Raw genomic sequence first — 11,754 nt, 5'->3', positions numbered from 1 at the left:
GTTGTTTCATCTTTGAAACCTCTTGAACTTCTTCACATGGATCTCTTTGGACCCTCAAGAACTGAGTCTTGGTGGAAATTATTATGCTCTTGTTATTGTTGATGACTTTTCTAGGTACACTTAGACTCTTTTCTTGGAATCAAAGAGTGATGCCTTTTTTGCATTCAAGAAGCTAGCAAGAAGGTTGCAAAATACAAAGAACAACAACATAGGCTCTATTAGAAGTGATCATGGAGGAGAATTTCAAAATGAGAAGTTCAGCAAATTCTGTTAGAAGATGGGGATTCTACACAACTTTTCTGCTCCAAGAACACCACAACAGAATGGAGTGGTAGAGAGGAAGAATAGGTCTCTTGAAGAGCTAGCAAGGACAATGCTTAGTGAATCATCTCTTCCTAAGTACTTTTGGATAGATGCAGTGAACACCTCATGTTATGTGATGAATAGGGTGCTTATTAGGCCCATTTTGAAGAAAACTCCATATGAACTTTTCAATGGAAGGAAGCCTAACATCAACCATCTCAGAGTTTTTGGCTGCAGTTTTTTTGTTCTCAACAATGGAAAGGAAAACTTGGGAAAGTTTGATGAGAAAGCGGATCTTGGCATCTTCATAGGGTATTCTCTCACAAGTCATGCATATAGGATCTACAACAAAAGGTTGATGACTGTAGAAGAATCAGTTCACGTTGTCTTTGATGAGGTAGATCGCAGAAACAATCAAATCCCAAAGACCAGTGTTGAAGAAGATGAATAGAGCACCAGTTTGGAGAAGCTAGAAATTTGTGCAGAAAAACAACAGGTTGATTCGCAGAAACAACTGATTGAAATTCTGCAACAGAGTGAGCTGCCCAAGGAGTGGAGGATTCCTAGAGATCTGTCAGTGGATAATATCATAGGGCAGATAAAGGAAGGTGTTTCCACACGTAGCTCCATCTCAAACTTCTGCAGGCACACAGCTTTTGTCTCCCTAATTGAACCAAAGTCAATTGAGGAAGCTCTCAAGGATGAGAAGTGGGTTGAAGCTATGCATGAAGAGTTGAATCAGTTTGCAAGGAATGAGGTATGGTTTCTTGTCCCTAAAACTGATGAAATGAATATTATTGGTTCGAAATGGGTTTTCAGGAACAAGCTAGATGAAGATGGTGTGATCACAAGGAACAAAGCAAGGCTAGTTGCCAAGGGCTACAATCAAGAGAAGGGTATAGACTATGGTGAAACTTTTGCTCCTGTTGCTAGATTGGAGGCTGTGAGGCTGTTGCTGGCTTTTGCTTGTATGAGTGGTTTCAAACTCTTCCAAATGGATGTCAAGAGTGCCTTCTTGAATGGCTACATCAATGAGGAAGTTTATGTAGATCAACCACCGGGCTTTGAAGATCATAAGTATCCCAACCATGTCTTCAAGTTGAAGAAAGCTTTGTATGGACTGAATCAAGCTCCAAGACAGTGGTATGAGAGGCTTAGCAACTTTCTGCTATCTCATGGTTATGAAAGGGGAATGGTAGACAAGACTCTCTTCATCAAAAAGTCAAATGCAGAAATAATTCTTGTGCAAATCTATGTTGATGACATCATCTTTGGTGCTACACAAGATAGTTTGTGTGAAGAGTTTGTGGCTGCAATGAAAGGTGAGTTTGAAATGTCTATGATGGGAGAACTGTCTTTCTTTCTTGGATTGCAGGTTAAGCAAACAAAGGATGGAATCTTTCTATGTCAATCAAAGTATTGCAAAGAGATTCTCAAGAAATTTGAAATTGAGAGTTGCAAAGAAGCAAGCACTCCAATGTCATCAAGTTGTTACATGGATGCTGATGCTGCTGGAAAGAATGTAGATTAAACAAAATACAGAGGATTGATTGGCTCTTTGCTTTATCTAACAGCTAGTAGGTCGGACATCTTGTTTGCAGTGTGTCTATGTGCAAGATATCAAGCAAATCCTAAAAAGTCACACTTTAAAGCTGCAAAAACAATTCTGAAATATCACAAAGGAACATCATATGTGGGTTTATGGTATCCTTCTCACTCTCCAATTCATTTAATTGGTTATTCATATTCTGACTTTGCAAGTTGCAAGCTAGATAGAAAGAGCACAAGTGACACTTGCCACCTTCTTGGCTCAAGCCTAATCTCATGCCATAGCAAGAAGCAAGCATGTGTTGATATCTCTACTGATGAGGCTGAATATATTGCTGCTGAAAGTTGTTGTTCACAGATTATGTGGATCAAACAACAACTTGCAGACTTTGGATTACAAATCAGCAAGGTTCCTTTGATGTGTGATAACACAAGTGCCATGAATCTTACCAAAAATCAGATTCAACACTCAAGGACCAAACATATTGAGATAAGACATCATTTCATCAGGGATCATGTAAACAATGGGAACTATGAAGTGAAGTTTGTGGAGACCAAACTGCAGTTAGCTGACATCTTCACGAAACCATTACCAAAAGAGAGGTTTTTCTTCCTAAGAAATGAGCTAGGTATTCTTGATCTTAATAATCTCTCCTAAATCTGTTTTGATACATGCTAAAAGTCTATTTGTGAAGACAAATAAGGGGAGAATTAATTGGTTCTTGTATATCCTTATCTGAAACTGTATAAACTGTTAAAATCTCTTATTTAAAGTTGTTTTCTGTTGCTGCTGATAGAAACAACTGATTGTTTCGTGTAAACAACCGATTGTTTATAATGTTTTATGCTTTGAATGTATAAAAATCTAACCTGTTGCTGTAAGAAGCATTAGATAGTATAAATGCTATTTTTGCAGGTACTGCTTCAGATTCAATCAGATCAAACACAAGCACCAGGGATTTGCCTTCATCAAATAGGGAGAGATTATTGAACCAAGTGGTGTTCAAGCTTTGAAGAATCCAAACCCTTTGAAGGATGTTGAAGGCTTGGCTGTGCTTGTTGTTGCTGAGCTGTTTTAGTTAGGATCTGGGGTAGTTTGAGTATTGTAATACACTCCTTGATTGAATCCAAAGCATAGGCATTCTTAATCTTTTTGAAAGAAAAATGTTTTTCAAACTAAGTTAAAAACAACCGATTGCTTTGTCGAAACAACCGATTGTTTATACTTAGATGCTTTTAGAAAAGATTGAAAACTGTGTTTCAAATGGTTGAACTGTTAGAACCAAAACAACCGATTGATTCGAGGAAACAACCGATTGTTTGTTTTGGTACCATAACAGAAAAACTGTTTTATCTTTGACTGAGCTTTAAATGATTTAACTGCTTACGCTCCAGTCTTTAAATTCTTTGACCAATCCTTAAATGCAATTAAGAGTTTGTTAAGATTTTATAACAAACAACATCTTTGAATATATTCAGAAAAATAGATTTGAGTAATAAGATTTTGAACACAAGTTTTTCAGTTTTTCAAAGAGTTGAGATTGCTTAGTGTTTGTGATTGATCAAAGTGTGTGGAATAGGATTTTTGCTTGTATTGATTTCAGATTATCTTCAGTAACAAGTGTAATCCTTGTACTCTGTTGAACAAGTTTCGTTTGTGTGTTTGCTGAGATTTGTTGTGTGTTCTTGAGGGGATCAAGATCAACAATCTTAGTGTTGGTGTGTTGGCCAAGAGAAGTGTGTGTCTTGAGGGGATCAAGGTCACTTTCTTGGTTGTGGTGTAAGTGATCAAGGTGTGATTGCTTAGTGGATTTCCTCAGAGGTTTCTGAGAAGACTGGATGTAGCTCTGGGTTTGGAGTGAACGAGTATAAACATTTGTGTGCATTCTCTCTATCCCTAACTCTTTAAATTCAGTTGTGATATTTGTTAACTGGTATAAACAACCGATTGTTTCTGCGAAACAACCGATTGTTTTACTGTTACAGTGGTTTTTGCTTTGTGTTTTGGAAAACTAATTTCTCAATCAAGGTATTCGCGAAGTATTTTCATTCAGGGCTTAAAAGTTTGCGAAAACTCTCTTTAAACAATTCACCCCCCCCCCCTCTAGTTTAAAGCCATATATTCTAACATTTACATTTGCTTTAAGAATGTCTTAGGTATAGTTTAGAGGTTGTTTAGAATAGGCTTTTTGCTAGGTAACTCACTTCTTAACCCCTGACCATGTGATAAGAGCAAGAACAAGTTTTCTGAAATTGTTTTTCACATGCTTTGCAAAAATACCCTTACTGCATAAAAAATGAATCTGTTCTTTTCTAAATTAATAGATTCTTTTTTAAACTGATGCATTGACTAAGTCTTTTGAAAATCATGGTTTGTGCTTCAAGTATTTTAACTAAATCCTCATTCCATCAAAACAACTGTGTTTTACTTGTTAAGAATTTTCTGTTATCGTTTTGAAAAATAAATCTGTTAATCTGTAAATGAATAGATTCTTTTTAGTCTAGTGTTATGTTTACCTTAAAAGGTTTTTTTCGTTTTATCCTTGCACCAGAGTGTTTGACTATGTTTTCTTCACATAACAAATTCCCTAACTGCTTTTGAAAATAAATCTGTTCATTTTCTTTTCAATCTGTTCTTTTTATAACAGCTTTAACGGTTTTTCGAAAATATGTTATAAGTTGTTCTTCTATAAAAAGAGAGCTTGTTCCTACGTTCAAAGGTGAATCATACAATTCAGAAAACAAGTTTAACAACAGAGAATTAGCATGTGTTCTTGAAAGATTTTACAACTCAAAAGTGTGCTTGTTCTTGGTTGGCTCTAAGGCTTGGTTAGAGGTGCTACTACTGTGTGAGCAATCTGTTCTACTGGTCTAAGAAAGATTTCTGCATCCTCTATCAGGTGTATTCGTTTCATATTTCATTTCTTGTAAAAGTGTGGTTGTAAACTCTTCTTGATAGGGTTTCTTGAAGAGTTGTGTGTGCTGGAATAGTTTTTTTCAGCAAGGTTTGTCATGTTCTTGTAGGGTTCAAGAACTATGGTGTTTTGTAATTGTTTGAATTGTGTTTTAGTGAATTTCACCTTGGATTAGGTGAAGACTGGATGTAGCTCATTGGAGTGAACCAGTATAATGCTTTGTGTTCATTCTCTCATAATCCATTCACTCAATAACTGCTGAATAAACTAAACAGTCAAGAAATAAATTTGTTCAATTGTAATTGAATCTGTTCTTTCTTGGCACGTATATACTGTTCTTGTTTTTCTAAAGAACTTCTGCATAAATCCATATGTGGTGAAACATCAGTGAATTTCATGCTCTGTGAAAGATAATACAATCTGACAAGTGTTTTTAAATAACAAGTATTGGCTCTATATTTAAAGATTGTGATTAACTGCTGAAGCTCACTGTTTTAATTCTGCACAAATTAATTTGAACCTTTCCTGTGTATTGTGACAATATCTAATTCTGTGCGAAACTTTTAAAAGGTCAATTCACCCCCCCCCCTCTCCTCTTTGAACTTTGACACTATTGAACCGCTTTTTGCTGAGGGATCTTCTGTCAATAGACCACCTATGTTTAATGGAATGAATTATGCTTTTTGGAAAATTATAATGAAGATTTTCATGGAATCTATTGACGCGTTAATTTGGTAGGCTATGGTCCATGGACCCTATGTGCCAATGTAGGTTGTCAAGGATGAAGAAGTGGCAAAGCCAAGATCTGAATGGAATGAGATTGAAAGGAAGAAGGCTCAATATGATCTTGTGGCCAAGAACATCATAACCTCCTCATTAACAATGGATGGGTTCTTCAAGATATCCCAATGCAGTTTAGCTAAGGAGATATGGGAGGTCTTGGAAGTCACTCATGAGGGTACTGAAGATGTGAAGAGATCAAGAAAACATTCTTTCATCCAAGAATATGAATTGTTTAGAATGCAACCCGAGGAGAGCATTGCTGATGTGCAGAAAAGGTTCACTCATATTGTGAATCACCTTACTGGTTTGGGAAAGGAATTTGACAGAGAGGAACTCAACATAAAAGTGTTGAAGTGCCTCAACAGAAGCTGGCAACCCAAGGTGACTGTCATATCAGAAAGTTGTGATCTGTCAAAGTTGTCAACTGCTACACTCTTTGAGAAATTAATGGAGCATGAGCTGGAGCTCAAAAGACTCAAAGAGCAGGAAAACCCAAAGGACTTGCACTGAAAGCAAGTGAACAAAATGAGATCAATGAGGAAAAAGAACATGCTGAACATGATGAAACAATCAGCCTACTTACAAAGAGGTTCAGCAAATTCCTCTAACTACACTTGCTTTGGCTGTGGCAAAACAGGGCACATCAAAATGGATTGTCCAAACAATCAATCAAAGGACAAATCTGCCAGCAAGAAGGTTGAAAGGAGCAAGGGGAGAAGAGCTTACATTTCATTGGAAGAAAATGAAGTACCTTCAACCAGTAGCTCTTCAACTGAGAGTGAGGAAAACAATTTGTTCTTCATGGTGAAGGATGAATGGTCAATCTCTGATTCAGTAAGTGAATTCTCTATGGAATCTTATAACTATGATCAATTGCTTGTTGCTTTCAAAGAAACACATGATGAAGCAAATAGGCTAGCTGTAATATGCCGTAAGTTGCAAAAGGTAAATAATGTGTTTGGACCTAAAGTAAAAACCATTTAGGAAGAACTGCATAAGGCCAAAACAGATACGGTAAGCCTTGAACTAACATGCTTGCATGTCTCTATTAAAACCTGTGAAAACTGCAAAAAATTGGAAAAACAAGTAGAGTATTTGCTAAAAACCCTTTCCAATTTCACCAAGGGAAGAGAGAACCTTGAGTCTCTCCTTGGATCACAGAATGTTGTTTTCAACAAGAATGGTATTGCTTATAACCCTGGAAATGTAACCAATGACAAAAAGCTTTCAAGTTTTTTTGTTCCAGCAAAATCAGGTTTCTCAACTTTTAACAGTGGCAAAAAGGCATCTCATGTAACCTGTTTTTACTGCATGAAATCTGGTCATATATCTAGGTCATGCATTGGTAGAAAACATCTTGTTCCTAAGAACTTAGGAAAATGGTTACCAAAGGGAAGGTTTTAATATGTGCTGGACCCTATACTGAAAAGGGTACCATTTGTATCATCTTTGCTCTGTTTTGCAGAAAGGCAGCAAGAGAAATCAATGGTACTTGGACAGTGGTTGTTCCAAACATATGACTGGAGATCTTACAAAAGTCACTGTTGAACCAAGTGCTGTTCAAGTTTCGAAGAATCCAAACCCTTTGAAGGATGTTGAAGCCTTGGTTGTGATTGGTGTTGTTGTGCTTGTTTAGCTTAGTTCTGGGTAGTTTATATGTTGTAATCCACCCTTTGATTAAATCTAAACTATTAGCATTCTCAATCTTTGTGAAAGTAAAATGTTTTCAAACTAAGTTAAAACAACCGATTGTTTATACTTAGGTGTTTTGAGAAAAAGATTGAAAACTGTTTTTAAAATGGTTGAACTGTTAAGTACTAAAATAACCGATTGATTCGAGGAAACAACCGATTGTTTGTTTTGGGACCATAACAGAAAAACTATTTTCTGTTTGACTGAGCTTTAAGTGATTTAACTGCTTACGCTCCAGTCATTAAATGCTTTGACCAATCTTTTAATGCAATTTAAGAGTTTGTTAAGATTTGATAACAAACTACATCTTTGAATATATTAAGAAAAACATGTTTGAGAATTAAGAATCTTTGACAAGTTTTTCCTAAGAGTTTTGAGTTTTTCAAAGAACTGAGATTGCTAAGAGTTTGTGATTGATCAAAGTGTATGGAATAGGATTTTGCTTGTATTGATTTCAGATTATCTTCTGTAACAAGTGTAATCCTTGTACTCTGTTGAACAAGTATTTGTTTCTGTGTTTTGCTGAGATTGGTTGTGTGTTCTTGAGGGGATCAAGATCAGCAATCTTAGTGTTGGTGTGTTGACCAAGGAGAGTGTGTTTCTTGAGGTGTTCAAGGTCATTCTCTTGGTTGTTGTGTAAGTGATCAAGGTGTGATTACTTAGTGGATTTCCTCAGGGTTCTGGGACCTAAAGTAAAAACACTTGAGGAAGAACTGCATAAGGCCAAAACAGATATGGTAAGCCTTGAACTAACATGTTTGCATGTCTCTATTAAAACCTGTGAAAACTGTAAAAAATTGGAAAAACAAGTAGAGTATTTGCTAAAAACCCTTTCCAATTTCACCAAGGGAAGAGAGAACCTTGAGTCTCTCCTTGGATCACAAAATGTTGTTTTTCAACAAGAATGGTATTGGTTATAACCCTGGAAATGTAACCAATGACAAAAAGCTTTCAAGTTTTTTTGTTCCAGCAAAATCAGGTTTCTCAGCTTTTAGCAGTGGCAAAAAGGCATCTCATGTAACCTGTTTTTACTGCATGAAATTTGGTCATATCTCTAGGTCATGCATTGGTAGAAAGCATCTTGTTCCTAAGAACTTAGCAAAATGGTTACCAAAGGGAAGGTTTTAATCAGTGTTGGACCCTATACTGAAAAGGGTACCATTTGTATCATCTTTGCTCTGTTTTGCAGAAAGGAAGCAAGAGAAATCAATGGTACTTGGACAGTGGTTGTTCCAAACATATGACTGGAGATCTTACAAAAGTCACTATCTTGAAGCTCAAGGCAGAGGGACATGTAACCTATGGTGATAATAACCGAGGAAGAATTCTGCACAGAGGCACTGTTGGAACAGGGAATTCAACCACTATTGAGAATGTGCTTTATGTAGAAGGACTCAAGCATAGGCTTCTTAGTATCATTCAACTTTGTGATAAAGGATACAAGGTGAACTTCAAGTCAAAGGGCTGCACAATCTCATGGAAACTAACTCTTCAAATGAGTGTTTACTGTCTAGAAGTGATGAGTCTTGGCTTTGGCACAGGAGGTTAGCTCACACACACACTAATCACTTAAATAAATTGAAATCTAAAGATCTTGTTTTTGGTTTACCTAACATTAAATTTCAGGACAACAGGCTCTGTGATGGTTGTGTGAAAGGTAAACAAATCAGATCCTCTTTCAATTCAAAAGACATTGTTTCTACAAAAAATCCATTGGATGTATTGCATATGGACTTGTTTGGACCCTCTAGAGTTGCTAGCTTGGCTAGAAATTTGTATGTTTTAGTTGTTGTGGATGACTACTCTAGATTTACATGGACTTTGTTTCTTGCACATAAAATGATGCTTACAATGCCTTTAAGAAATTAGCAAAGGTTTTACAGAATGAAAATGGTTGCTGCATAAAATCAATTCGAAGTGATCATGGGGGAGAGTTTCAGAATGCTAGTTTTGAGAGGTTCTGTGAGAAACATGGGATATCACATAGCTTTTCAACCCCTAGGACACCCCAACAAAACGGTGTAGTTGAAAGGAAAAACAGATCATTAGAGGAACTAGCTAGAACCATGTTAAATGAATCTAAGCTTCCTAAGTATTTTTAGGCAGATGCAGTCCATATTGCAGCTTATGTGTTAAACAAAACCGTAATTAGACCCATTCTTAAGAAAACTTAATATGAATTGTATAAGGGCAAGAAACCTAGTGTGAGTCACCTTAGAGTGTTTGGGTGTAAATGCTTTGTATTGAATAATGACAAACAAAATTTAGGTAAGTTTGATGCTAAATCTGATGAAGGTGTGCACATTGGTTATGCTTTGAATGGTCATGCATATAGAGTCTTTAATAAAAGATTGCTCATAGTAGAAGAATCAATGCATGTTGTATTTGATGAAGCTGATCATAGCATATCTAAAAATGCTACAGATGACCTTGACTGTGATGAATTTAAATCTGTTTTAAATCAAAATGAATCGATTCATATTGATACTGCTGACTCACATGGTATCCAAGAGCCTACTGTGTCTGCAGGTTTGCCAAAAGAATGGAAAACCCCTAGAGACCTAACCCTTGATAATGTCATTGGGAACATTGAGAAATTGAGAAGGGAGTTTCAACTAGGAAATCCCTGAATAACTTCTGTGAAACAATGGCCTTTGTATCTCAAGTGGAACCCAAAAATCTGAATGAAGCCCTCAAGGACAGTAACTGGATTCTGGCCATGCAAGAGGAACTGAATCAATTTGCTCTGAATGAGGTCTGGACTCTTGTTCCTAGAATACTTGAAATGAATATCATTGGAACAAAATGGGTATTCAGAAACAAGATGGATGAGCATGGGGTGATTACCAGAAATAAGGCTAGAAGCTGTTAGATTACTACTTGCCTTCTCCTGCATCAAAGGGTTCGAGCTATTCCAAATGGATGTGAAGAGTGTCTTCTTGAATGGTTATATAAATGAAGAGGTATTTGTTTTACAGCCACCAGGTTTTGAAGACCATCAGCATCCAAGACACGTGTTCAAACTCAAAAAGGCTCTCTATGGGCTCAAGCAAGCTCTTAGGCAACGGTATGAGAAGCTAAGTGATTTCCTCACCTCACAATGCTATGACAAAGGCACATCAGATAAGACCTTGTTCATTAAGAAGAAAGGAGATGACACAATTCTAGTACAAGTATATGTGGATGACGTCATTTTTGGATCAAATAATGGAGAATTGTGTGAAACTTTTGTGGAAATCATGAAGAGTGAGTTTGAAATGTCAATGATGGGTGAGTTGACTATTTTCTAGGCTTGTAGGTCAAACAACTCAAGGAAAGGCATATTCTAGAATCAAGCCAAGTATTGCAAGGATCTGCTGAGAAAATTTGAAATGGACAAGTGCAAACCAATCAGCACACCCTTCTCAACTAGTTGTCACTTGGATCATGATGAAGCTGGAATTCCTGTTGATGAAACTAAATACAGAGGACTCATAGGATCTCTACTGTATTTCACTGCCAGCAGGCCTGACATAATGTTTGCAGTGTGCATGTGTGCTCGGTTTCAATCTACTCCTAAAGAATCACACTTCAATGCTGCCAAAAGGATTTTGAAATATTTGCAAGGAACTAAAGAAGTTGGCTCGTGGTATCCAGGTAACATTTCCTTATGTTTGACTGGCTATTCTGATTCAGACTTTGCAGGTTGCAGAATTTATAGGAAGAGCACCAGTGGTACCTGTCACTTGCTTGGATCAAGTTTGATCTCATGGCAATGCAAAAAACAGGCATGTGTTGCTCTCTCCACTGCTGAAGCAGAGTACATTGCAGCAGGGAGTTGTTGTGCTCAAACCATATGGCTAAGACAACAATTGAATGACTTTGGTATCTTACTTAACCATATACCTTTGTTGTGTGACAACACAAGTGCCATCAACATAACCAAAAATCCTGTCCTGCATTCAAGAACCAAACACATTGAAATTAGGCATCACTTTCTAAGGGAACACATATCAAATGGAACATGTGAGATTAAGTTCATTGGTACAGATTTACTGCTTGCAGATTTGTTTACAAAACCATTGGCTAAAGATAGGTTTAATTTTCTGCTCAATGAATTGGGAATTATAAATGTTAATTGTGCCTCGTAGTGAAAAATTAAATATGTTTATTCGCAATTAAATGTGTTTATTGTTGGTACTCAATGAATCTTTTGTTTTGCCTCCGCATGGAAGGCTAAACCTTTTTGATTGATTCTTTTGTAATTCCCCATTGAGTTCTGAGGTTTTGTTCAATAAAAGTTTCGATTTTTAATTCTCTATAACAGTTGTTTTTATTGTCTAATCTCCTGGAAAACTGGTTTTTGTGAGAGGTTGTACTTGAACGCATGATTGAGAGTCTTCCTTATCTTAAACTTTGGTTTCTTAGTTAGTTTGCATTGTTCTAATTAATTTCTTGGGCGCATGATTCAAGGGAGAGGAGGTAAGCATTGCCGTGGAGTATATGCATGGAACAAAGTGGGTATTGATTAAAC

Source organism: Phaseolus vulgaris, chromosome 4 (genome assembly GCF_000499845.2).
Source record: "Phaseolus vulgaris cultivar G19833 chromosome 4, P. vulgaris v2.0, whole genome shotgun sequence".
Taxonomy (NCBI): Eukaryota; Viridiplantae; Streptophyta; class Magnoliopsida; order Fabales; family Fabaceae; genus Phaseolus; species Phaseolus vulgaris.
Note: the sequence above shows the minus strand (reverse complement) of the source record.